Raw genomic sequence first — 27,261 nt, forward strand, 5'->3', positions numbered from 1 at the left:
TGCGAAGTTTTATATGGCACGGCCATAGAAAACTTCGTCTAGCGAGTCTGCCAAAAAAATCGCAAAACGTTTTCGTTTTGTGATTTTTCCGTTGCGCGAGGCGTTCGTCTAGCGAGGTACCACTGTACAGAATTGTGCAACTATCACACATGAATATTTATCAAACTTTGATTTAAATTCTTTACCCAGTGCTTAGCCTTATTCCTATACTAAAAGCAGGTTCCCATACTATTGATTATTGTACCTTTACAATGCTTCTACATTAATATAGAGTCCACACTATTTCCTGATACTCTGAACTCCCTATTGACGTATTAAGCTATGAGATTTTTTCCTTGTTATTTAATATCATTGTAAGTTTTAAAACGTACATTTGTTCCCATGTATTTTTTTCTATTCAAGTCTATTTTACCAGGTATAATTGTTATTTCAATACTTGGGTATACAAAATTCTGGCTATTCTTAGAATGTATAGCCCCCAGAACCACTGTGATGATGCTATACTCACTTAAATTTAACGGGCAAACAACAACAATGTGCATGGGGATTTGTACATGTTATTATGTTCTTTACCATTTTCCAAAGAATTTGCACTACAGTCGTAACTTGGAGGTAGAACGGAATCTGTTCCAGAAGTCCGTTCGAGTTCCAAAACATTCGGAAACCTCCTGCAGCCAATCAGAAGCCGCGGAAGCCCCGTCAGACGTTTGTGTTCCAAAAGAACGTACACAAACCGGAAGAATCACCTCTGATTCCAGGGCGTTCGACAACCAAGGCACGACTGTATATGAGACTCTTAATCTCAGTCATAGGTTCGAGCCCCATGATGCGCAAAAGATTCCTGCATTGCGAGGGGTTGAACTAGATGACCTTGGGGTCCCTTCCAAATTTACAATTCTATGTTTCTATGATCACACATCCACCATAAATTGGGGGGGGGCTCATTCATCTTCAGTTATCTTCTTCCAACAATTGCCCTCCTCCACACCCCCAGTTGTTTTAGCTTTCCATATAGTCTAGAACCATTGTATGGCAATCTAATAAGAATTATCCCTATTTGAAACTACAGAAAGGTTGAGCGTATGCTAGAAAGAAGGAAGGGATGTTTGCTGGGGAGAACTTGTGGCTCCCCACCCCTAATGTACAACAATGCATTGAGCAAGACTTGCCATTCTTCTGACTGCCGTACATGGTGTCTCCATGCTGAGTGGTCGGGAATTATTTTGGTTCCCCACTGAGAAACCCCACCCCACCCACATCTGGGCTTGGGGCTCCATAGGGTAAAGGGTGTGGCTTTGGGGAGTAGAGGTAGCTTGAGATTCCCCTTGTAGAAAGAAAGCAGCTTCTCCTGGAAACCCTTTGCCGAGTAGGTCACAGGAAGCCTTTTTCCTGGCCGTTTCGTACGAAATAAATAAAATCCTGAACGTCATTTGTACTCAGAAATCAAAAGGTCTGAGTACCAGGCTCGCCATGAGCGCTAGCAGGAGGGGCGGGGGAACCCTGAAAAATCCAGAGAGAGAAAAACTGTGTGTGACATCTAGTCGCGTGTGTTTTGAATTACTGTGCATTAATCAAATGTTTTGTGAACCATTTTAAGTAAGTGGAAGAGACTAGTGGAATGAAACAATATAATCCAGTACAGTGAAAACATGCATGCCCTAAGGCAGAAAAACTTGTAGTTTTCTTTGCTATAACATAGTCAAAAGAGGAGGGGGGTTGTTGATTTTTTACGCGCACATTCATGTGATTGACTAGGGGGCATTTGAGAAGGCAACGAGTCAGGCACAAAAACGTTAGGATAACAGACAGCTTCTTTCAATATTGGAAAAGATATCACCAATATGGCATCAATGAAAATTGCTCTATGACAATGGACACATAAAGATACCAAATGATAGCGATTCTAATGCTGTGAGATACATTTCTTGCTTGATTTTTTATGCGTCCCACCATAGGTTGTTGGACTCTATTATGCTGACTGGGGCAGATGTGAGCTGGAGTTCAACAACATCTGGAAGGCCACAGGTTCCATGTCCCTGGTAAACAAAAATGAAATGTGTGAGAGATATACATTATGTTTGTTTTGTTTCGTTGTGGGTGTATTTTCATGTACTTCTTTTAGGCAAAGTCATTTCTTGAGGCAAATAGTTAAGCCAGTGTTTCTAACAGCTTTTGAGATCTGCAAGAGTAGCTGCATAAAACCTCTTGCCATTTTCGAGGTGGTGGCGTATGGAGAAACATTTGTAAACACAGGAAAGTGTACCTGCAACAATCCTGTGATTTGTCAACATCATGACAATCCCAATAAGTTGGATTTTACTGCAGCCTAGTAGAAATGGCTAAGGAATTTAATGTTTTCCCATTTTGATAAAAAACTGGCCCGATCCACACCTCCTAGACAAAAGTGCAGACCAGAACTTACTTATCCACAAGTTTTCATGCTTCACAAAAAAGGTGCAATTTTAGCTCAAAAATGTCAACATAGAGCTCAAAATGTAGAAAGAAAATACAATTTAAAATGCCTATTAATATGTGTATTTAAACATTCCTTTTCAAATTTTTTTACATAAAAATGTGTAGATTAATGTGGAAATGAGACAGAATGCATTTATGGATGAACACATGCATTTTGTCCCATTTCTGCATTTGATATGAAGGGGTTTTGTGTTTTTAAAAAGGATTACTTATGGGGTGGTCTGAGCATGGGTTGCCTTCTTTATTATTTTTCTTTCCTTAAGCAAACAATCAAAATTCCAAAATCATACAATTTATAACATATGTAGTAAACATATTGTACTATGGACAGAAGCAAACTAAGATATGATTAAGTTGACAGAATCCTATTTTGGATCCTTGCAGCAGCAGAAAGGGGAAATCTAACAAAGGTTTCTGTTCTTATTTTGTTTGTTCCAAACAAACACCATTCAAACAAACACCATTCAAAAGTCCTTCCTTGATATTTTACTAGGAGTAAGCAATCTAGACTTGCCATACATTAGGAAAATTCTTGGCGGGTCCTGGTTTTCAGGTGTAATAATGGCGTCAGGGTGGAATTTTGCCAGATTGGCAAAATGTCAGGGAAAACCTGGGTGTATGTCAACTCAATGGGGGGGGGAACAGCTTCAAAAGCTTAAAATCACTATTTTGTGGGGAGGTTTCCCCAAGAAATTTCAACACTTTTGTGGTCTTCCTTAAAAAAAGCACATTTGCGGGTGTCATGAATTTTACTTTTTTGAAATATGGCAACCCTAAAGCAATCTGTTTCACTCCTCACTATAAAAGTTGCATAGAAAAAGAACACGTATTCATGTTTCTTTTGCTCCATCTCTGCAGGGCTATCACTTCTGGGGCACCTCGAAAGTAGACAGTGGCACCTGCGTCTGGTAAAAATGCATCCTGGAAATGATGCCCAGGCTACACACTTCAGCAGTGACTGCAGATGTGTCCCTCTGCTCACATCCACATGTGGGTGTTGTTGCGTGCCTAGGCCCCCCAGAAAATTCCCCCCAATAACTCAGACAGACACATCATTTTAGGTTTTGTTTTTGGCATAATTTTGGCCACAACTTTATTTAAATTACAAATTTTAAATTGAGTGTTGGCCTTAGGCTTTGGTTAGTCTTCTGCCCCACGGTGGGACAGGACCAGCTCTGGCTTTCCTACGATAGGAAAGTCAAGTAAACACTCCATGGGGGAGGAGACAGCTGAGTCCAGGCCATCTCCCCTCCACCAGAAATGTTCCCCAAGGCTCGTGCTCTGTATTGGCCCCAGCCCCGCACCATTGCGGGGGTGTAAGGACGAGAGCCCCGGAGCCCCAGGATTCCTTTAACGGAATACTTCTATAAGAGCATCACTGAGGGGCATGCACCTCCATGCGATACCCCTCCCAAATTTATCAACCAAAGCATAACCGCCAACCTAACAAGTTGTGACTATTTGCTGAGCAGTAGGCAAAAACCAAATGGCCACAACCAATCAGCCAAATGGCCAAATTCCTACTGGAGGCGGCCCCACAGGGCAAAGCAAGGTCACTCTAAACCTGCCAAGGAAAGGAGGTGGGCGGGAGGGAGATTCAATCACCTAGCAAAAGTGAAACTGGAAGCTAAAACGCTGAGTCTTAAGCACTCGCCCTGTCAATCAAAAAACTGATACATGCATTTTACCCCAGCAACACTCAGCCCTCCAATTACCTTATCTCCCTTACTTTTAGACCCACCCTTTAACACACACACAGGCTTTTTCTGCTGGGCCCTTCCGCAACACTCATTATTCCCTAAGAGGTTAATGAGCTCTAACACGTCACCAGCAGACAACAGAGAGAGCAGTGAGCAAGCAGAAAAGAGGTGCTGGAGAAAAGAGCTGTGTGTGTCACGTGGCCTGCTCTGCCCCTCCTAAGCTATCCTACTGCCCCCAGGCACAGTGAAGGATGCTGTGCCATTAGCAGCATTGCTGATGTAAAAGTCAACTGCTTGTCCAATCACCTTCTGTATGTGGGATGGGATGGGTGGGTGGGTTGCCATCTTGACCTTTGCACCAGGCAGCAAAATGTCTTGAGCCACCTCTTCTTACCCCTGAGGGTCAGAGCACAGAAACTCTAAAGGACAAACCTTCTGACACAGACAGTGAACAAATGCTGTGAGGATGCAACAGGTCCTTTCCAACTTCCTGACGGGGCCTTAAAGCAATAAGGAGAAGCTTGTGGCTGTGTTAATGTATTTGCTCTCCATGAAAATATGTAGCACTTTCCCCGTTTCCCTTGAGCCATCTCACACTTCGGGCTCATCTGTCTTAAAGGCAGCATTATCTGTGATCTACCACAGCCCCATCTTTCTCAGCTGTGTATATTTTTAGGACTACATGGAAGTAAGCCATTTCTACGTGCAGGCTTTTTGTGTGTTGATTATTATCCTGCTAAGTTAGCCTGGCGTATTCCTCCCCCTGCCCCCGTCAAACAGGAACACGCTGTTCATGCACACACACTCCTTCCTTTGCTTGTGTTTGTCTTGTAAAGTCCAATTTTCTCTAACTGCATCTTGCCACGCACTGCAAACCACATTTGTGTCCCATTTAAACTTTGAAACCACAATAGATGCAGAGGAACAAGAGGAACCACACACCCTGCCTTTTTTGACAACACTCCCACACATGAATAATTAGAAGCACATTAAAATACTACACACACACATCGAAAGAACGAGACAGCTGCTCTGCCTCGTGCTCCCTGTCTCAACCTCTTCCACTTTCAATTCTACCCAAAATCGCCTGGAACAGTAAACAGGGTAGGGGAAACTTAATACAAACAATCTGCGGCACAACAGGAATAAATATCCTAATAAAGATTTCCTGACAAGTGTACGCAGTCAGGAGCATTCGGGAAGGCTTTGTTTTAATTAGCCAATGTTCACCGTACACTTGCCTTAGGAGTGTGTACCTCACTTTCTCTCCTTATTCCAAACAGACAAATAGTGGGACCCTGCCTTCGTGGCAAGGCAGGTGAGAAGAGTAGATAGAAGGAAGAGGTCTCTGTCGACTGCTTTCAAACCTCCGAGCTAGGATTGTTGGCCTTTCAGTGGGAAAGCTGCATAGTGTTTCCATATGCCCCAAATTGGCTTGGATAATACAGAAATGAAGCGTCTTGTCCAAGGTCCAGAACATCCGCCTTTCTGGATGGATATGTGCCTGATGAAACAGGGAGTGGCTGTGGAGAAAAGAGGCATTTTATGGACAAGTCTCAAAACAGCAGTGTGTATCATTTCAATGGATTGAGGGCAAATCAGAAAAAGACTGTTCTTTTCTGGCAGGAATTGTAAATAGTGGCATTCCAGGTTGGTCTAGCACAAATAAGAGTGTCGGGGGTTCTAGGAACCCCTGAATAAATCTTAAACTATATCCAGTGGCAGAGTTTGGTCTCTCAACCTCAACAGCACCCTGTGCAGTGCTAAAATTTGGCACCCCCTGCCCCCTGTTCTACAGCATTGTTGTAGCACCCCCTGCAGTGCGGCACACAGTGTGGTCCAACCGGTTGTGCTACGCTAAAACAGTCTCTGCTCTATCTGTTGGAAGTGCAACAGCAGGGGTCATTCAGTTAGTACCTTAAGGGTTAATTTTGTTGACAGCCAACCAAGAGGTAGTGGTGGAGGTATTATCTGGTAACCTGGCAAAACGGCATGAGTATTACTGACATAACATGCTGTGGTTGGCGGTGCAGTTCTGAGGCTGTTTTCATGCATTGTCGAATATTACCCTGCTTTGAACTAGGCCAACCTGCTTACCAAATAGTTACATGAACGCTGCAGTACTTTACGTTGGTAAAAGCTGATGATAAATGAACTTCTTCCTCTCTTTACCTCCCCTTCCATTGCTCTCTGGTGCACCACTCTCAGCAAGATGTTTTGGCCTACTCCAGCTGTTTAGCCAGGCGGGTTATTTTCCAGAGGAGATGCTGATCCAGTTTATGAAAACAGCATGTTCTATTTGTTATTTACTCAACACGCTGAGTGCTAGGTCCTTTTCTAACTGTTCTCCAGGCCTTCATTCTAGGAAAATTTTGCTGCTGTTGTTGGCACCCACCTGCAGGGCCGGTGCTAGGGGTTTTTTGCGCCCTAGGCGAGATCACCTTCTGGCGCCCACCCCCCATTAATATAAATAAATAAATAAATAAATAAAAATAGAAAATAGAAAAAATTAATAGAAAAACAGAAAAAATAGAAAAAGGAAAAGGAAAAAAATAAAAAAGTAGAAAAATAAAAATAAAAAATAAAAATAAAATAAAAAACAGCTAAGAGGCTGTAGTCCAAAGGAAAGCAGAGCAATACATTTAGCACCAATGTGGCTGCAGGAGTTGAAGGAGGCGTACGAGACACCATCCAACCATCTTAGGGACTCTGCTCCAGATTTGTGTAGGGTTTACTCCATAGCCTTTTGTTCTCCCAAAGATATCCCAATCTTTGATAAATGAACTTCTTCCTCTCTTTACCTCCCCTTCCATTGCTCTCTGGTGCACCACAAGGCAATGGAGGTTGAGGATCAGAGTTTTCCTTCTCCTAGAAGGTAAAGGTAAAGGTAAAGGGACCCCTGACCATTAGGTCCAGTCGTGACCGACTCTGGGGTTGCAGCGCTCATCTCACATTATTGGCCGAGGGAGCCGGCGTACAGCTTCCAGGTCATGACAAAGCCGCTTCTGGCGAACCAGAGCAGCACACGGAAACGCCGTTTACCTTCCCGCCGTAGCAGTACCTATTTATCTACTTGCAATTTGACGTGCTTTCGAACTGCTAGCTTGGCAGGAGCTGGGGGGACCGAGCAACGGGAGCTCACCCTGTCGTGGGGATTCGAACTGCCAACCTTCTGATTGGCAAGCCCTAGGCTCTGTGGTTTAACCCACAGCACCACCTGCACCCTGATGGCTACCTTACCAGGGTCTATTTCTTTGAACTCTGTAAGAACGGCAGCCTCTCTAGGAATGTCAGCTAAGAGCCCGTCTCTGAACTAATTGCAAAAGGGGCTCAGGGAGAGTGGTATAAATGGGAAGGGAACAATAAACTCTGATGTAAGAGAAAAACACTCAAAGTAGAAATGTGAATGTTTGTGAGCAATTTTTGAGAACTCGTCCCTAATGTGCTGTTTTGCTTCCAACTGAAAACTGTCCTTTATAAAGTAAATATGCGGGTCACAGAAAGAGTAAAATTGCACCCCTTAGGGTTATTTTGGCCCTTCACAAAAGTGTGTTTTCTCCAGGTTCTAATGAATTGTCTTGAGGGGTTAGATCAGGGCAGTCTCATGCAGGTCGCGCGCCCTGGTGCTGAGGGGTGGAGATCGCTCCGGCGCCCCCGCCCTCGCAGGGCGCAGCATGGTTTCGCGCCCGGCCTACTGGCCCGGCACCCTGGTGCACCGCGCCACCGGGGGTCTACCTAGAGCCGGCCCTGGGTTAGATTCTCCAAGAAGCAAAACTATAAAAGAAACACCTTTGCTCTTTAATTAGACTAAAGGGTTTTGCTGGATATAGGAATCTGACTTTCACTGAACAGAATGACTTTTAATACACCTTTATATGCATTGTATGTTTGAATAGGTAGCTAAGTTGGGGGGGGGGGCAGCAGGAGAGAGAATCCAGAAGGAACCTCATTTGGTTTAAAAAGGCTCAATTAGTCACCAGGTTCAAGTGCCTTGACAGCAAGATGCAAGTTAATTAGCCCGGGCTGCTGTGTTTTCATCTGCTTGTGAAACAGCCCATCACATCTGGGGGGAGCTACCTCCCCCCACCACAAACCTTACCATGTAAGCGCCTTCGGTTGTGAGCCTGAATGTGGTTATTAGCCATCCATAAAACAAATCAGCCTAATAAAACAATGCGACATTGTAGCCCTGAGCAATTCAAATAGCTCATTCTTCAGGAGTAAAAAGGAGCTGGTAAGTAGGTTAAGGAAATGTTTTACCAGGGGGGTATATTTCGAGAAACCTCTATGCAAGGACCAGATCTGAAGACATTTTTAATGATGCTCTTCAATATTAAAAGCAAAAGTATCCCAAGAAGTATAGGGCATATTGTAAACAGAATGCAGCCATGTTCATCCGAGTGGTAATCAGACGTGAATACCACTTAAATAAGGAAAGCAGACAGACTTCTACTACTGTAATTGGATTTGAATATACACAATAATAATAAGAAGAAATTGTGTGTTAACCACCCTGTTAAGGGCACAGTCCAGCCATATTGAAACATTTTGTAGCACAATTCTATGAATATTTGCTCAGAGGTAAGTCTTTGCTTTCCCCCCATTTAATTATGAATATATCCAGAAATGGATCCTTAAAGCTTTCTGAGAACTTACCCCAACCCAAATGAAATCAGAAGCGGTACGACAACCAGATATTTACTTGCATTGCATTTACGACCAATTCATATCCAACAATGTGTGTGCACAAACACATGCACCAGTATGTTTTTCATGTATGTAGTTATGTTGGTGTTGTTTTCCATTGATATATATATATATATATATATATATATATATATATATATATATATATATATAAAATTCTGGAGTCAGTTTAAGTCACTCTGAAAATAGCACAAAATATATGAATCAGTAAAAATGAAATAAAAATGAAGCAAAATCAAATAAACTGTTATGGCAGTAAGTGTTCAGTCTCCTGTAATTTTACAGGTAATTTTACAGTAATTTTACAGGTTTAAGCTTGGGGCTGCCATTCGCATTTGTCTGGTGCCAACGAATGCCAGACTGGAAGAAGCTGCCGAGATTCTTGTTTAAAAGTTAGGTGTGATCTCAGATGAAAAGCCATTTCAATGTTTGCTTGACTGCCATGTTAAGAAGAAACAGCACCCACACACATACACATCGGGCCCATTCTGAGCTGGCCGTTTTCCAGTCATGGCATCCACACCTGATATCCTCAGGGAGCTGGCAGCCCCAGGACTGTCACCTGCTTTGGGTTCTCCTTTCATTTAAATTTTTCCAGCCTGGCATTTGAAGCAACATTGGGTGGCAATGTCAAGTTCTCATTTATATTTCCCACAATTGCGCACCAAGGCCCACTGTTGCTGACACCATCCTTCAGGGTCTACCAATTGGTAGAAGAAGGCCACCAGAAAGCCCGCTTGGAGCTGGCCCTATGTTATAACCGCCAATTCAAAGGAGCCGAAATCTGACTCACAGAATTCTGGGAACACAAAAGGAGTGCCCCAATCCTATTGGCCGAAGGGGAAGAGTCAAACTGCTTGTTTTAAAGAAAGCCAAGCTAGAAAACCACTCAGGTTTGTGGAAAGTCCTAAGAAGATGAGCTCTCCTTTTTCCGACATCAGTCAGCCAAATTATTCTTGGAAGCCCATATCCAGAACCTGAAGGAAATAGCCAAAAGGCTGGTCCAAATAAACCATTCCCATCCTACCTCACAGATATGCGAATTGACTTGCTGTTGTCTCCATTTGGAACGAGGGCCAAACAGCCTTTTATTTCACATTGTAGCTTTGAAGCACACATTCTCATCGTGGACAAAACTGTGATGTCTCTATGGCAAACAGAAAATGATCAAATGGGAAAATCAGGTTCTCACAGTGACTTTTGTTTTTATCGTTACAAAATCGGTGGAAATGAAGCAGGTAGAAAAAAGCAATCGGCATAGCAATACTTAAGCTCAAACCATGAATAGGGGGACTGTGTACAACAGCCACACTTTTTCCACCTCCGCCCTTCCATTGTAGAGCAGGAAGATCTGAAAGGAGGGTGAAGCTTTGACTGCATACTACTTAATGCACATATAAGAGCCAGTGTAGTATAGTGGTTAGAGTATCAGACTAGGAGACCTGGGAGGCCAGGGTTCAAATCCCCACTCAGCCATGAAGCTCACTGGGTAATCTTGAGCCAGTCACTAGCCAGTCAGCCTAACCTACCTCACAGGGTTATTGTTGGGGGATTAAATGAGTAGAACCATGTACACTACCATGAGCTCTTTGGAGAAAAAGGTGAGGTATAAATGTAATAAAGAAATTAATTAAAGCACACCCACACACCCAAAGAATCCCGCGAACTGTGATTTAACAGTGCTGGGAATTATAGCTCCATGAGGAGTAGACTACAGTTCCCACCATTCTTTGGGAAGGCTTCAAGTGTATACAGTCCTTGTTCAGCTGAATGTTCAATCCTCACCACTATCAGAAATCTAGATCATGCAGAATTTAGCTGAACATGCTTACAATCCCTCTTCCAGACCTTCTCATATGGTAAAAGGAGCAAGACTGGAAATTTTTAGCCTTAACCCAGCAGCTGATGGAGGGGTGGAGGAAGCCGCTCAGGCACCCGAGGGCATGTACCCGGGGGCGGGGTGTCACCACGCAGCGCGCATGTGCGGTGTTACATGCAGCGCGCATGCGCGCTACACACATGCGCGCTACGCGGCGGCGGCAAACCGCTCCAGTGCCGCGTAGGGACAGCACCAGGACCCTCCACCCGCAGCTGCAGCCATGAACGGAGGATCCTGGCACCATACACACGGTGCTGAAGCAGCGCTGTTCGGCTTGGGAGTCATGGGGGGCGCGCCGAGTGTCACCCTCCTCCAGGGTGGCAACCGGGGCAGCCCGCCCTCATTGCCCCCCCCCCCCGCTCACAAGGCCTGGATGATAGCTTGTTTTCAACATCATTCACCAGCTAAACTTTGTGATATACCGATATATTACAATGTCTGAAGTAAGGATGGATCCATGTAGAGGCATTGGCGGGCTTCATGGTTTTCCCTGCATCGTGATTTTTTGCTAGTGCCTGCTCTTGTGATTCGCTGACCCCCTGAGCCAGCAGAGTTAACAGGGGCTGCAGAAACCCAGAGAAGCATTGGCTGGCTTCATCTTTCCCCCCATTTTATTTTTTTAATTTTTGCACAGCACACACATACATAATGATTTGCGATCATTTTGGAAATTTTGAAACCGATATCGCATTATGGACTTCAAACTGCTTTTGAGCCCAATTGAGCTCAATTGACCTCCATCTGGCTGAGTTGCTGCAGCCTATTTGGACAGAGAGGTGGAGGTGTGTTATGGAAGCAAGGTTGGCGCAGTGCAAATGTCCTGGCAGGAGCACTGGATTAGGTCCACTGGGGTGTTTGCATCATGCTGACTTCACTGCCACTACGTCCCTCTCCCATCTTCAGCAGTTCAGTTGGACAGAGGCTAAGAGAGCAGCGTAGCCCCACCACAATGTCCGCTGCTGTCCATGCCCTTTCTCTGTGCATAAGGCTTAAGAACACCTAAAGAGGATTTGTGTTTTTGGGATTGCCGGGCAGGTAGTGGCTCACCCATATAATAAACACAGTGTCTGGGATGCGAGCTGGATCTGCTGTTTCCCAGAGAGCATGAACTTTGGAAGGAGTACAAAGGAGCCTGGTATACAATGGAGGCTATCGTGGGTTGTTTGACGAAAACGCGAACTTTCACTTGCATATGTGTTGCTCATATAATTATCCACGAAGGCCCTACTTTATTTCCCCCAACAGTAGGATTCAAACAGTGTTTGAAGTCAGCAAATAACAGTCTTGGGGTTCATAAATTTGAGGTGGGGTAATGGGTCATAAAGCCGAACCGTACATTTGGCCAAGGGCTGCAAAAGCTATTTTGAAAGATTTACTGTACAGTTGCATATTTACTGTCTTCGGCTATATTTTTCTCCTCAGGAATCACGGAAGAATAATCATAGAGCTGGCAGGGCCCAGTGGATTATCTAATCCAATCCTTGCCTGGTTCCAAGATATGATATCCTAATCCTAAAAAGAGTCCTATTAATTTCCCTCATGAAACATTTGAGGGAAGAAATTCTGGAACCTTCCACTGGAGTTTTTTTTTCCCCTCTCCCTACTGGTGAACTAATATTTGAGCGGAAAGCATACTTACTTGACAGACTAAGGGTGAAATCCAAACTCTCACTGGGATGGAGGGGGTTTGGACTGGGTAGAGGTGTCCCAATCCAACCTCTACCCACAGGGGAGTAACAGTGTCACCCCACTGCCACGGAATCCACCTGCTAAATGTGCAAGTGAGCAGCTGGATGTTCTGCCGGTGGATCCCCTCAGGCAGCTGCCGACAGACAGCCCCCACAAAAGCAGTCAATTCCCAAGGAACAAGGAAGTATTCGCCTGCTAGTGGAAGGAGGAAGCCAGTCTAAATTTTCTAGGGAGGGGGTTCCAATGTCTGGAAGCAGCCATTGAGAAGGTCCTGTACCGTGTCCCCACCAAGCATCCCTGCTGTGAGGGTGGTGGGACCAAGATAAGGGCCACCCCTGAAGATCTCAAAACCCAGGCAGGCTTTTACAGGACCGCCTCTTCTGGTATGCCCTGCGGAGGACCTTAAGGTCCACAAACAACAATATTCTGGAGATCCCTAGCCATAAGGTGGCTAGATTGGCCTCAACTAGGGCCAGGGCCTTTTCAGTATTGGCCCCAACTTGGTGGAACGCTCTTTCACAGGAGACCAGGGCCCTGCGGGATTTGTCATATTTCCGCAGGGCCTGCAAGACAGAGCTGTTCCACCTGGCCTTTGGGTTGGATTCAGTCTGACCCCTGTGTTTTCCTCCCTCATGGTTTGGATTTATGGACTACTTAAAATGAGGCTGCATTTTAAATTTAAATTTTAATATTGTATTTTAATCTGTATTTTAATTAATTGTTTTCTTTTCTTTTATGTCTTATTGTAATTTTATTGGTGTTAGCCGCCCAGAGCCTGGTTTTGACTGGGGAGGGCGGGGTATAAATAAAAATTTATTATTATTATTATTATTATTATTATTATTATTATTATTAAGATACCTTGAACTTAAGCCGTGTCGGGCTTTATAGGGGATAACCAGCACTTTGATTTGTGCCCTGAAACAGACCAGTAGCCAATGGAGTTGTTCTAGCAAGGGAGCCATATGTTTTTTATAAACAGCCCTGATCAACAATCTCTTCCTCTGCTCATCCTCCACCCATTATAAAATTCTCTGTGCTGTGCCATGAAGGGGAGATGAAGGCATCGTGGATCAGGCTTGTTGTACTAAATCAAATTTCCCCAGAGGTTGCTATAATTTGTAAATAGCTAACATGAAGTCAAGTTCTGCCAGAAAACATTTGCATTCTTGGGAAGTCCAAACAGCAAAACAGCAACTTGTAAAACCTTTTCTCGGGACTTGACGATCTAAGGGGAGAATGTACTTTCATACGAATAGATAAGATACTAGAAAATGAGCATTTATCATTATTTCCATGTAAATATTCCAGCCAGTGGGGTTTCTAATAAAGCACATTTGTGGCTAGCTGGAATGAAACTAGGAAGCCTTGCTGCACATACCAAGAAACACACATAATCTTAGACTAATGGGAAAGTATTTTGGATGTTGCCTAGTTTGTGGTCGATTTCTGGTTTATAACAGAATTCAAAGACATTGAATATACTTATGAAGTAGTTTCTTGCCATCCCTGCTCCGGAAAAAAAATGCTTAATTAAAAGCAAGACACACTCATACAGAGAGACAGGTTTTTTGTGTGTACAGTTCACACCTGCAGACTCTGTGACCCTGTACATCAAATGTAGTCATCTAGTCATCCACTGTAGCCTCCTGAGCACATGACAAAACCTTTTCCTACCCTCAATTTTTTGCAGTTGCAGTCAGGCAATTAAAAACACCAACAAGACGCTCATCAAGCTCATCGTTAGCTAGCATTCATGGCTTGTGAAAACCTTGTACCCGACTGAGCAACGTATATCAGACTACATGCAGAATTGCCTTAAGAGGACAATCCTATATGTGTCTACTCAGTGGTATAAGCCCCTTTGAATTCAATAGGACTTGCTCCTACACAAGTGTTTCTAGGAACTGCAACATTTGTGCGCCATGAAGAAACTGACTGAAGGCCATCTAGCAAGCTTCATGCCTGAGTGGGAATGTGAACATGAGTGTTCCATCTTCCTCCTCCTCTGTCTCAGTGTTGCCCCTGTAGATTATTTATTTATTTATTTATTTATTTATTTATTTATTTATTTATTTTCTACCCCACCCGTCTGGTGGCTTTCAACGGAACATTAAAAACAGAAAAATTCCTTCAGTAGCACCTGAAAGACCAACTAAGTTTTTATTTTGGTATGAGCTTTCGTGTGCATGCACACTTCTTCAGATACACTTGAAACAGAAGTGTCAGACCCTTATGTATATACAGAGGGTGGGTGGTGGGTGGGAATGGGTGATGGGCTGATGGGAGTGGTAAACCTGTAGATGGCTGTTAACGACTGTTGATGACTGCAATTGGTCCTGCGGGGGGAAAGCAAGGGCTGAGGCGCTAAAGAAAGTTTGATCATAAGGGTCTGACACTTCTGTTTCAAGTGTATCTGAAGAAGTGCGCATGCACACGAAAGCTCATACCAAAATAAAAACTTAGTTGGTCTTTCGGGTGCTACTGAAGGAATTTTTTTATTTTGCTTCGACTCAGACCAACACGGCTACCTACCTGTAATTAAAAACAGAATAAAACTTCAAACATTAAAAACTTCCCTAAACAGGGCTACCTTCAGATGTCTTCTAAAAGTCGGATAGATGTTTATTTCCTTGACATCTGACACTTCTTCCCTGAAATAATAATAATAATTTATTTATTTATTTATTTATTTATACCCTGCCCATCTGGCTGGGTCCCCACAGCCACTCTGGGCGGCTTCCAACAGATATAAAAACATAATCAAACATCAAACATTAAAAACTTCCCTAAACGGGGCTGCTTTCAGATGTTTTCTAAAAGTGAGATACAGTGGTACCTCTACTTACGAATTTAATGCGTTCCGAACGCACCTTCGTAAGTAAAAAAAAAAATGCAAGTAGAATCCCATAGGAATGCATTGGGAGAAAAAAAATTGTAAGTCGAAGCAACCCTATCTAAAAATTCATAAGTAGAAAAAATCCTATCTAAACCGCATCCAAGATGGCGGACGGAGCTCCATTTGTAAGTAGAAACATTCGTAAGTAGAGTTATTCGTAAGTAGAGGTACCACTGTAGTTGTTTATTTCCTTGACATCTGACAGGAGGGTGTTCCACAAGGTGGGGGCACCACTACCGAGAAGGCCCTCTGCATGGTTCCCTGTAACCTCACTTCTCGCAGTGAGGAAACGACAGAAGGCTTGCTAGAACCCAGCAAGGAAGCAGAAGGGGAGAGAATTAGAATCAATGGGCTCTATCTGCCCTTGACTTTGGCTCTACCTCCTATTGGTCTCCCTGCCTTCTGATAGGGCTATCAGTCCCAATGAGCACCATCCACACTGGCTTCTGAGCCTGGACCTCATTCCCTAATGGTAACTTGCCAGTGCTGAGTGGGGCCATACAGATACAAAAGCATCTTCGCATCATCGTCTGCATTCCAGCCATGCGAAAGCCAAGAGGCTTCTACTTGTGGGACATTATTGCACAATTCATGTTTTGCCAGATGGGCACATGAAGGGGCTGAGGCTCACAGAGCTTCCCTGTTAAATTCGCTAGAGAGAACTCTGTGAGATCATTTCCTTTGTTTGCCTTGGCAAGAAGTTGTACCACTACATCCTTCCTGCTTGCTTGGGCAGCCTCTTCTTCTTTTTCATCATGCTTCTAAGCTGACCATGCATGAGCTCTCAGCTCAGACACCATTTTAGCACTTACATTTAGTACTTTTGTAATTTAATGGTTATAAACCTCCCTTCATTTTGCTGCTGAAGCTGATGCTTCAGTGCCTAGATTATGTAAGTAAATACAACTTTTATTTATTCACAAAACTGTGTGTGTGTGTGTGTGTGTGTGAATGTTGTTTATGAGGGGGAGAAAGGGGGTAATACCAAAATAAAAAGAAAATCCAGTCTGCTTTATTGTTTCTAGAAGGTTAAATCAACCTTATCTTAGCTTCCAGGTTTAAGCTACAAAGGATGGTACTCGTTGAGCTCACTAACATGAGCAAGGAAGGGCAATAACTAAACAATATATCCTCTCCGAGTGCCTAAATCCATTCCTACATCTATGTCCCTCCACATCTCTCCATTCAGACAAGCAAAAGGCACAAACACAGTTCAAAGTCACATTCCAGCAAGACAAAGGTCTGGAGTAAGGGATATGACAGGGTGTAGAATGGGAAGAGTACAAAGGACAGCAGGGCTGTCTTAAGTATATTTGGCGCCCTGGTGCCGTGGTGCGACGGATCCCTCCGGCGCCCTCACCCCGCCCTGTTTCCCAGTGCGGCGGGCGGGCGGAGCTGCGGAACATGACAGGCGAGTGGGCGCAGCTGCGCGGTGCCCCCCTGCACCACCCGACCTGGCCATAGGGCCGGCCCTGAAGGGCAGCATTATGAATCCTGGGGTGGGGGTCACATTCAGCTCATGGTCCTGAGGTTCTCCACCCCTGCCATAGGGATCTAATTGGAGATTGTGGAAAACAGGTTGCTGGACTAGGTGATCTGATAGAGCAGGGTTCTCCTTATGTTCACAGTTGCTTCCCTGTGGCCTGATCCAGTTTTCAAGTTACAGGCTCCTGATTACTTTTGAAAGAATCAGAATGAAGATAATGCACCTCGACTCATGTCAGTTTACATGGCAAATATTTATAAATCTGAGACATTGCAATGAAAATAGAGAATCAAGCAATCATTGGTTTCTTACAAAGAATTTTTATTAATTTTGTTAAACATTATTTCAGTTACAAGCTCGTGCAAAGCAAAGCGCAGTTCAGAAGCAAGAAAAGTAATATTATGAGTGCTCTGCTCCCATGCAGTCAGTGATGGAGAATGCAACATTCGATGGACTTCAATAATGAAAGTGCAATGGGCATGTGGGGCAAATGAGAACATGGCGGGTATATAAGCAGGTATCACATTGCAAGCTGCTCAACATCCGCTAGGGCTGCTGCCCACACAGTGACCTTGTGTTTCTACTCTCTGTTAAAACACATGGTAGGTGCAATTGCAAAGGCTGTATGCTCCAGCAACTTGGGTGGTGCTATTCCACATATGCTTTTAGGGCATTTCTTGGGTAACAGCATTTAAACACACACACACACACACACACACATTTTATAAAAGGGTAACAGCCAAGATTGAAATTGTTCAACATGCGGCATTCATCCATACATCCATACTGGAAGGAGAAAGAAAATTTGCCAAGAAAGAGGAAATGGGCACGCAGCTCGTTTATAGCAAACTGCAACTTTCCCCTCTTAATGAAAAACAAGCCTGCAAAAGTCTCTGTGTGTCCCATTCTTCTGCCAATGAACAATACACTCTTTTTCCCCCTCTTCTTTTGTAGGATTTACCTCAGGTCACTATGAAGAAAAACTGCAGGCCTGCTCCAATTTTCAGCCAAGTAAATGGAACCATTCCCTCTGACTTTAATCCATTTTGGATAGATTTCTTGTATAACCGACTTTGTCGTAGCAAAGAGAAGCACCATCCACAATTTCAGATTATTCTTTCTTCCTTTGCCTGTAAGATCTTCCAAGTTGAGAATTGTGTTTTTTTCCATTCTCTACACACACACATACACCGTAACAAAAAAACCCCCAAAACTCCTGCAGAATATTTCTTTGAATTATGATAAAAGGAGAAAAGAAATGAAAAGTGTGAGAGGCATTCTAGAGACTCATCATGCAGCTGACATTTAAGAAAAATAAATACAGCCAGCAGCTGTTGTGAGTTGAACAAATCATATAACGACCATTACCTGAAAATAATTTAACAAAAAATATTCCCGTTTCAATTAACTGAGCGGAGCACATTTGTTAAAACTGTCTTGTTTATCTTATTAAAATTTTGTCTTGCTTATCTGGGGAAAATTCAATAAATGCCCATCTAAATTAATATACAGTAACAGTTTATTTACAAAAAAATTGCAGGCAGTAAGTGAATGGCTGTGCAACTTGAAGCCCCACCACAGAAATAGAAAATATCAAGATGCTTAGTGGTTGTAAGTTGTACAGGCTACTCAAACCCATCAGCTATTGGAGTATTGGAGCCTCAGCTTCACGATCTGTCCTTCCAGTGAGCACTCAGGGCTGATCTCCTTCAGAATGGATAGGTTTGATCTTCTTGCAGTCCATGGGACTCTCAAGAGTTCTCCTCCAGCACCATAATTCAAAAGCATCAATCTTTTATATGCCTGTTGTCTTTGTCCATGGAGTTTTCTTGGCAGGGATACTGGAGTGGCTTGCCAGTTCCTTCTCCAGGTGGATCACGTTTAGTCAAAACTCTCCACTATGACCTGTCCATCTTGGGTGGCCCTGCATGGCATAGCTCATAGCTTCTCTGAGTTATTCAAGCCCCTTCGCCACGACAAGGCATTGATCCATGAAGGGTCCAGGTTGCTGGCGGGAATTTCAAAAAGTGGGTGGTGGATCTAAAATAGTGTCCTGGTATGGAGGGGTTACCAGCCTTGGACAAGCTTCCATAGGTCATCCGTGAGCAAAAGTCTGGTTCCACCCTGTGCTCCTTGGAACTCCCTCAACGGCTGAAAAATAGAAAAGGCTTTCCTTCTGGACTGGAGAGAAGGGAGATTAAATGTTGTTTAATTCAAGTTCTGCATCATTACAGACCTATCAGGACAAGTCGTCCCCCCCCCCCACAATAGTGGCAGGGAGATAGTGGCCAATCAGAATTCACACTCGTGGGGACAGGTGGAGGACATGGAAATTCAGACTTCATCCAATTACTAGGGGGAGGAGCTTGGTGGAAGCTGCCTTCGGTACTACACCTCGAGTCAATTACATTTTGTAAATTGTTTGGTGGAGGTTTCATTGCAATCAAGCTACATATAGATTCTGTTGAACAAATAAATAAAGTGCTAAATAAGTGTGTCTGCTTTCATCAGATACGGTGGAAGTTCCAGACTCCTTAAGTTTGCACTTTCACGATCCATTATGCATAGCGGTAGGGGGAGCTATTATGGGATGTATATTGGGTGGGAACCACTGGGGTTCCCCTGGAGGGGGTGGGTACTTACCTCGGGCTACTGCTGTGCCCTCTGATTCCTTGCAATGATGTTGCATTTGTTGCTCAGAGCAATGCTACCATTCAAAACATTTCTAGCCCGTCATTCATCAACAAGGAATGGCAGGGCAGCGGTGCAGTTTTTTAAACGCCACAATTAAATGCAGTGAGAACAACCAGTACAGCTAAAAACAGCAACAGGTAACCAGGAATCAGAACAAAGATGCTGTTTGATTCAACAGGGCCTTTTTATGTTCCTGAAGGACTCTTTTGTTTTTTAATATAAACTTTATTAATTTCTCTCTTTAAAAACATAAACACTCAACATACGCACACACTTTTACAGACAAAAAGAGCAATACTTTCTGAAGATCTAATCATATACTGTAACCAAAAATGCATTCACAAAAAAAACAAGAATAAAAAACAAAAAAAGACAAAAATTAGAAAAAGTAAAATCAATACAATACAATATACTTTATTCGACCGATAGTCAGAAAGAAAAAAACATTTCTCAATACAAATATATAAAAATATAAAACTGAAGGCATCAGAGGGATACATAAATGAAGTATGACCGCGCTTCTGAACCTCCTACAGGTAACCCACATCAAGGCATTCGATTATACGTTTCCAACACTTGAGCGCCAGGAAGAGGAATTTAGCCACCGAGAAGGGTATTTTCCCAGTGGGCTTGTTTAGCAAATATGCTGCCTGCCGTTCTTTTAGTCGGGAACTAAACTGAGATAAATATGGGGTTATAAGATATTGCCATAAATCATTATAAAAGGGACAACTCAGTAAAATGTGTTCTGTGGATTCTACCTCACCCAAGACACAATGGCACATTCTCTGACTGTATGGGACTCCTCCAAATCTTCCCCTCAAAACCGCCGAATCAAGAACATTCAGTCTGGCTGCAGTAAATAGTCTGCGGTATTCCATGTAGTGGATATCCGCCAGGTAACAGGCTGGTGCAGCCCGATACACTTGCTCCCCTAAAAACATCCCAGATTTCACGCGGGCTATGTCCTCCTGTCTAGCGATATTTACACAGCTCATCACTCACCTCTGAAATTTGCTGCTATAAGATGTGGTGATGGCCACAAACTTAGAGGTGTTGTATCCTTTAATGGAATTAGACAAATTTATAGAGGATAAAGCTCTCCATAGAAATTAGTTTTGATGATGGATGGATGCCACCTCTAGGATCGGACGCATTCTGCCCCTAAATGCTAATTGCTGGGAAGGATCAGCAGGAGAGGACTATTCTGCTTGTAGGCTTCCCAAGCCATCCCACTGGCCACTCTAGAAAACAGGGTGCTGGACTGGACAGGACTTTGGTCAAACCTTCTATTCTTAGGTCATCGTTTTGCATCTCTATGGGTTTTGCAGATGGTCACATACATTGTGCAGATCCAGATTCTGAAACGAAAATGCAATTAAACATCTGTTAGGAATTTCCTAATCCTATTGGATACAAATTTGGAACTGGGGAAGAGGTCGGTGGCTGCTTTCTCTTGAATTCTGCTCTATGTAGCCTTGAAAATGGATTTTTTAAAAAAGCAGTGAGTTAAAACACACCCAATTTTGGCTTCATGTGCTATTTCACTGAGCTGAAACAAGAAAGCAACTATAAAACATCCGATGTGTACAGTTAGAGTAAATGCCATTGCTTCATAATGTTGCTTAGCTGGTTAGATCAGGCATAGGCAAACTCGGCCCTCCAGATATTTTGAGACTACAATTCCCATAATCCCTGACCACTGGTCCTGTTAGCTAGGGATGATGGGAGTTGTAGTCCCAAAACATCTGGAGGGCTGAGTTTGCCTATGCCTGGGTTAGATTAACAGAGAGGAGGGGGGGAGAGAGAAATAGGCCAAAAACAAATGTTGCTGCTATTCATGGTTCAACAGTCGGGCATCCCCAAACTTCGGCCCTCCAGATGTTTTGGACTACAGTTCCCATCTTCCCCGACTACTGGTCCTGTTATCTAGGGATCATGGGAGTTGTCGGCCAAAACATCTGGAGGGCCGCAGTTTGGGGATGCCTGGTTCAACTCAATCCAACATGCTCTCTTCCAACATAGAATCATATAATTGCAGAGTTGATGGAATATGCAGAGATGGCGAAATTTACAGCAAGCTCAAAAGAGAAGGACAGCAAAGACTTTACAAAAGATTGGAATGTATTTATTTTATATACACAGAAATATTGTAAAGAACTAGCAGGTTTTGAGTAAACCCTTACAAATAACAAAATTGAATGTGGTAGATGTTGAAAAATGATGTGGAAATAAAAAAGTAGAAGATGGGATTTAAACGGTTTGATATAAAAGATTTTGGAAGAAAATAGAGTTTTTAGGTAAAGAGGAATGATATTAAGATTAGACTAGAATATGCAGAATCAGAAAATATTAGAAAGAACTGGAAGGGGGAAGTTGAGGGAAGTCTATGGGTGGGAGGGAAGGGGGTGTATGCTTACTTTCTTATGTGATTTATGTTTATGGATTATGCTGATTAAATTGTAAAATTCAATTTTAAAAATCTTTTTTTAAAAAGAATTGCAGAGCTGGAAGGCACCACGAGGATCATCTAGTCCAACCCCCTGCAATGCAGGAATCTTTTGCCCAAGATGGGGCTCAAACCCACAACCCTGAGATTAATAGTCTCATGCTCTACAGACTGAGCTATCCTTCCAAGATAGTCTGTTCTCCCTTCCTTCCTTCCTCCCACCCAGTTTTCCTTCCTTCCCTCTCAGCCAGCAGCCCATGCCCTCTCATTATGCTCGGTCCTCATTGGGCTGTTTTTTGTGTCCCTCCCTTTTAAGGTTTCCCCCCTGTGAAGATTTCATTGTACTGTACTTCTGCACGCATCAGGGTTCCCCCAAGTCCACTGGTGCCTCCTTCTTGGGCTGTTGGGTGGTTTTATTTATGCTACATACGCACTCACAGCTGAACATTGGGAATAGAGTAGTAACTGCAACACACTTCAGTGTGGATTGTTCCTTTTCAGGGTTACATCCAGCCATGCCCACTTCAATGATACTCCACTGCTTTCCCCCTTCCCTGATTTTCTGGCTTTTCCATTCTGCTTTTTTAAAGGGATTTCCCCCTGCCCCAGGCTATTTTTACAGAGGCTTTTTTGGGGGGGGTAGTTCTGTAAATGTTTGGGTCCTCGAAGCTACTGATACCTCACTCTTGTTTGTGGATGGCACTGTTTTGTGATTTGGGTGCTACATACCCATCAGCACTCAGAGAATGCGTTCACCATTCCCATATGTGCGCACACATATACGTACACATATAGATGCATTGCCATAGGCACAAAATTCAGTGGATTTGTTGCGTTTGTATGCCTTGAAAATGGATAGTCCATAAATTGGTTCAACATGAAGCATTTTCCAATTTGCAATGGCCCTTTTTATTTCCAAACTGGGTGGTCCCAACCAGCATCTCATGATGCAGAGGCAGGCAAATGTGTTTGTAAAAGAAAGACCCAGGAAGGAAGGCATGTTTTACTATAACCTTGTACATGATTTGTAATCAATGACATTTTCCTTCCAGCAAGAGCAGCAGATCCAAATTCTGAAACGGCTTTAACTGGTTAAGCGGGGGGGGGCACAAAGAGTTCTTAATTTTTGAAGGAGAACCCTTCAAGGCAAGCCTCTGTGCTCTTGCTAAGGAAAGCCAGGCTTTCTTCTATGGTCCCGTGTTTGAAATGAAGCTGAAAACTGCACTTCATAGCTGCGCTATTTGCTATCTATCTTCTGTGGCCATAGGTTAGGTTCACATAAGATGATTTATCCTTTAGGAGCATAGGAAACAGTCTTATACCGAAACCAAACCATTGGTCCATCTAGCTCATTATCTACTATGATGGGCAGTGGCTCTCCACGATTTCAGGCATGGGGGTGTCTCTCCTCCACCCCCTGGAGATGCCAGGGATTGAACCTGGGACCTTTTGCATGCAAAAGAGATGCACTGTCATTGAACTATGACACATCCCATGATACTTAAGTCTGGCTGAAAAAGCAAATAATGTCTTGGAGGTGGGAACAAGCTATTGTTACAGGCATCATATGTATCATAGGCAGAACTTCCATATCTGCCCTATTTGGGGGTCCAGGCTCACATCGCTGTCATTCACTTGATGCAATGCAGCAAGACAACACACATTCACTCCACTCCCTGCACTGACCCCAGCCCAGTGCAATCAGACCCTCCAAGTGTCCCTATTTTCCAGGGACAGTCCCGAATTTACAGAAGCCACCCCAGTTTTTGATTTGATCCTGGAATGTCCCACTTTTCATTATTTTCATTGGAGAAATTTTGGAGGGTATGGAGTTATGTGGCCCCCCGAGCCCAGGAGCTAAAGAACTATACAACCTTTAGAAGACATCTGAAGGCAGCCCTGTATAGGGATGTTTTTTTAATGTTTTCTTATGTTTTCATATATGTTGGAAGCCACCCACAGTGGCTGGGGCAACCCAGTAAGATGGGGAAGTTATAAATAATAAAATTATTATTATGGAATTGGACGTCCTTGTTTTCATTGGAGAAATGTTGGCGGCTATGCTCGTTGAGGTCATGTCTGCAGTGCAGTAGCCTGCTAAGCACATTTAAGCTGGATCTCTGAGCATTCATGGTTCCAGCTCACAGGGACATCATGCATACCTTCAGAAACTACCTACCTGCCATTGGGGAGAGGCTTCTGCAGGGCACAAGTCATGCATAGAGCAACTATGCACATCCCCGCACACTCCAGCCTCATCTCTCTGAAATCCTCACTGTTTCTACTGTGCAAGGCAAGCAGCAGTATAAATAAAGGTGGGCTGCCCAGTGTAGTTGGTGGGCTGTGTCAGCCTGCGGCAGGCTGTAGAACTTCACTGCCGGTCTACATTTTGACGGAGCATAAGGCAATCCATTGTTAGTGGTTGGCAAATGAAGTATCAAATGCAGGCAGGACTAGTACATTTTAGAGCCCTTGTTTCATGCACCATGGGCGGTATATGTATCAAATGCCGTAAAAGCCCGAGGGCCTGTAGCAATTGATCCAAAGTTCTGTCTTTGCCCAGTTTTGCATTTCCATTTTCCGCTCACATTTTCCTTCATTCCAGCTTTTATTGCTAGTAAATCTTCAGGAGCAGGGGTCAATATGCACATCAACATTTCAGATGCTTATTTTTCTCTCTCTCTCTCTGTGTGTGTGTGTGTGTGTGTGTGTGATCCTGTGTTTGGTTTTGTCGTGTTTCCTTCTCCAGCCATCTGGTTTCGTCTTTTGCTTTATAGTTTCATTGTATTCTCTAATTTCCCCATTTATCGTATTCTTTCCATTAACACAGGCTAGCTTGCAGACTGTGGCTGCTTCAAGGTACTAACTGGCCAGTTCTTTCTAGCACTTCTCATTCGTAGCCCACTCCCTTACAGCTTACTCTTTAGAAGGCAGGAAACATTGGAAAAATATCATTCTGTGATAAAACATAATAGAGAAGTAAACATACTGTATCTAGCAGCTGGATGAGAGAATCTGAACTCGTTATGCAAAAAGAGTAAGAGAAAGTGACATGGGTGGCAGGATCAAAACCATCACACGATGGTTAAGAGGGTGCAAGAAAAGCAGAGAAATAATCAGAACTTTGGAATGAATGTTAGGGTCTTCCCAAACATCATTTTCTTAGGTGATCATCCAAGATACTTTAAGGGAACGTATAAAAATGTAAAATGCAAATTTTGCAAGCAAGTGTGTCAAACACATGCATGCATAAGGGAGATAAGGTCCCATTCACACCATCCATTTAAACAGGGCTTTTTTTAGCTGGAACTTGCTGGAACTCAGTTCCAGCACCTCTCAAGGTAGGAACCATTGCCATTACAAGAGAAGAAAGGAGGCATTTGCGTGGACAGGCGGAGTCCCCCAAATCCCAGGCGACCCCCTGAGAAGAATAATGACGCAAGACTATGTGCTATGGGATTCAAATTGGCCACAACTTTATTAAGATTCAGATGTAGAGAGACCTTGGCTCAGGCATTGGGCGTTATCCTCCCCAGTCCCCAGCCGGGGTTCTGGGAGGCTTCGGGGTTATCCAAATGTATGGGGGGGGTTGGGCTGGCTCTGGAGAACATATGTTCAAGCAGAGAGAGCCCGCCCCCCCCATTCATCACTGCTGGAAGGGGGTAGTGATGACACCTATTGGTATGGTCAATGCTTCACCCCAATACCCCGATCTTGTTGCCGCAAAGGGGGTGAGGTCTCACACCCCTCCCTCTAGGAAGATCGCCAAAAGAATTCCGCCCAAGGCCTGAAACCGCCAAAGTTGTGACATATTGCTACGGGAAAGGCAAAACCTGCCAATGCAGGAAAATTCATTTCCGGCCCTTCAACAGCAACCTTGATGTAGCAACGCCTGTGTACCTTTGGGAAAAAGTTGACCTGCAAAAGAAACTTCATTGAGGGTGTGGAGGGTGGGAGAAGCTCTGGAGAGGACTGGTGCTTGCAGGTAAGATTCAAATTCTATTGTGTGAGCTGAAAAGTCCCTCCCCTTACCTGGCCAGTCCCCTGGCAATACCTCCCCAGGCAGGATTGGACGATTGGCTGGGGTAGGTGGAGACCCCTGGCATCCTGCTTGGGAAGGCAGTGCCAGCCCTGAACTACCAGGGAGTCGCTTTATGGGATCAGGGGGCTGCGCGCGGCCACGCAAAGGTCGCCCCCCCATTTGATGTGTGGAGCGGTCATTATGAGAGTTCCAGCACCTCTTTTTCTAAATAGCACTTCTTTTAAAGCATTCTTATACCATGGCTCTCCCCATAGCTGCCAAGTCTCCCGTATTCCCCGGGAAATCCCTGTTTTTCCAGCTGTTCCTAGCTGAAAAAATGGATTTTTTTGTTTTCCCCTGGTTTATTCTGGCGTGGCGGCCATTTTGGAACTGGGCGGAGCATGCTCAGAAGCGACTTTTGATGCTGCTCTGCCCAGTTCCAAAATGGCTGCAGTGCGACTTCTGGTGCGATGGCCATTTTGGAACTGGGCAAAGCAGCATCAAAAGTCACTTCTGAGCATGCTTCGCCCAGTTCCAAAATGGCGGCAGCGCTACTTCTGGTCTGCTACTTTTGGCCGGTCCCTTATTTCTCCGACAGCAACTTGGCAGGTATGGCTCTCCCCCCCCCCCACAAAAACCCCTCGCAGAGCTATAATTCCCAGCACCCTTAATAAACTACAATTCCCAGGATTCTTTGGGGGAAACCATGGCTGTTAAAGTGGTACAATACTGCTTTGAAAGTATGTTGTGGATATGACCTAAGAGAGGGTACGACTTCCTGGCAAGTGTCACTTCTGCACAGTGTTGGCCCAGGACATTTTGCTGCCTGAGGCAAAGGAAGAGATGGAGCAGCCCCCCTTTCCACATACAGCAGCTCACTGGACCAGCAGTTGAATCTAATTTAACATCACAGGATAGCATATTCCACTGCACCTGGGGCAGCTGGCTAGTTTAGGGTGCGCCAGACAAACCATGCTGCACACACAGCTCTGTTTGCTCCATGCCCCTCAGCAGCATCTGCCACCTGAGGCAGCCACCTCACTCTACCTAATGGTAAGGCCAGCCCTGATTCCACGGCAAAACCAGGTTCATCCTATGCAATGAAATGAAATGAAATGAAAATGAAAGGCACAAATACAGGATGGGAGACACCTGGCTTGAGAGCAGTACATGTGAAAAGGATCTAGGAGTCCTGGTAGACCACAAACTTGACATGAGTCAACAGTGTGATGCAGCAGCTAAAAAAGCCAATGCAATTCTGG

At 44.0% G+C, this 27,261-nt stretch overlaps 1 long non-coding RNA gene across 2 annotated transcripts in view; it reads right to left on the reverse strand.

The window, feature by feature from the left end:
- Positions 1-3,276: 3,276 nt before the first annotated feature.
- The window catches only part of LOC118077338 (uncharacterized), a 44,307-nt gene continuing 20,322 nt past the window's right edge, over positions 3,277-27,261 (reverse strand). The window contains exons 2-5 of one of the 2 annotated variants that reach the window (XR_009558300.1): positions 17,797-17,974; positions 15,044-15,104; positions 9,910-10,029; positions 3,277-5,698 (exon numbers count right to left, since the gene is read on the reverse strand). This is a non-coding gene — a long non-coding RNA (uncharacterized LOC118077338). Of the gene's footprint in view, positions 5,699-9,909; positions 10,030-15,043; positions 15,105-17,796; positions 18,163-27,261 lie in introns of those variants that run through there. The other variant, XR_004691621.2, reaches the window with a different exon arrangement.

Source organism: Zootoca vivipara, chromosome 11, assembly GCF_963506605.1.
Source record: "Zootoca vivipara chromosome 11, rZooViv1.1, whole genome shotgun sequence".
In the NCBI taxonomy this organism is placed as follows: Eukaryota; Metazoa; Chordata; class Lepidosauria; order Squamata; family Lacertidae; genus Zootoca; species Zootoca vivipara.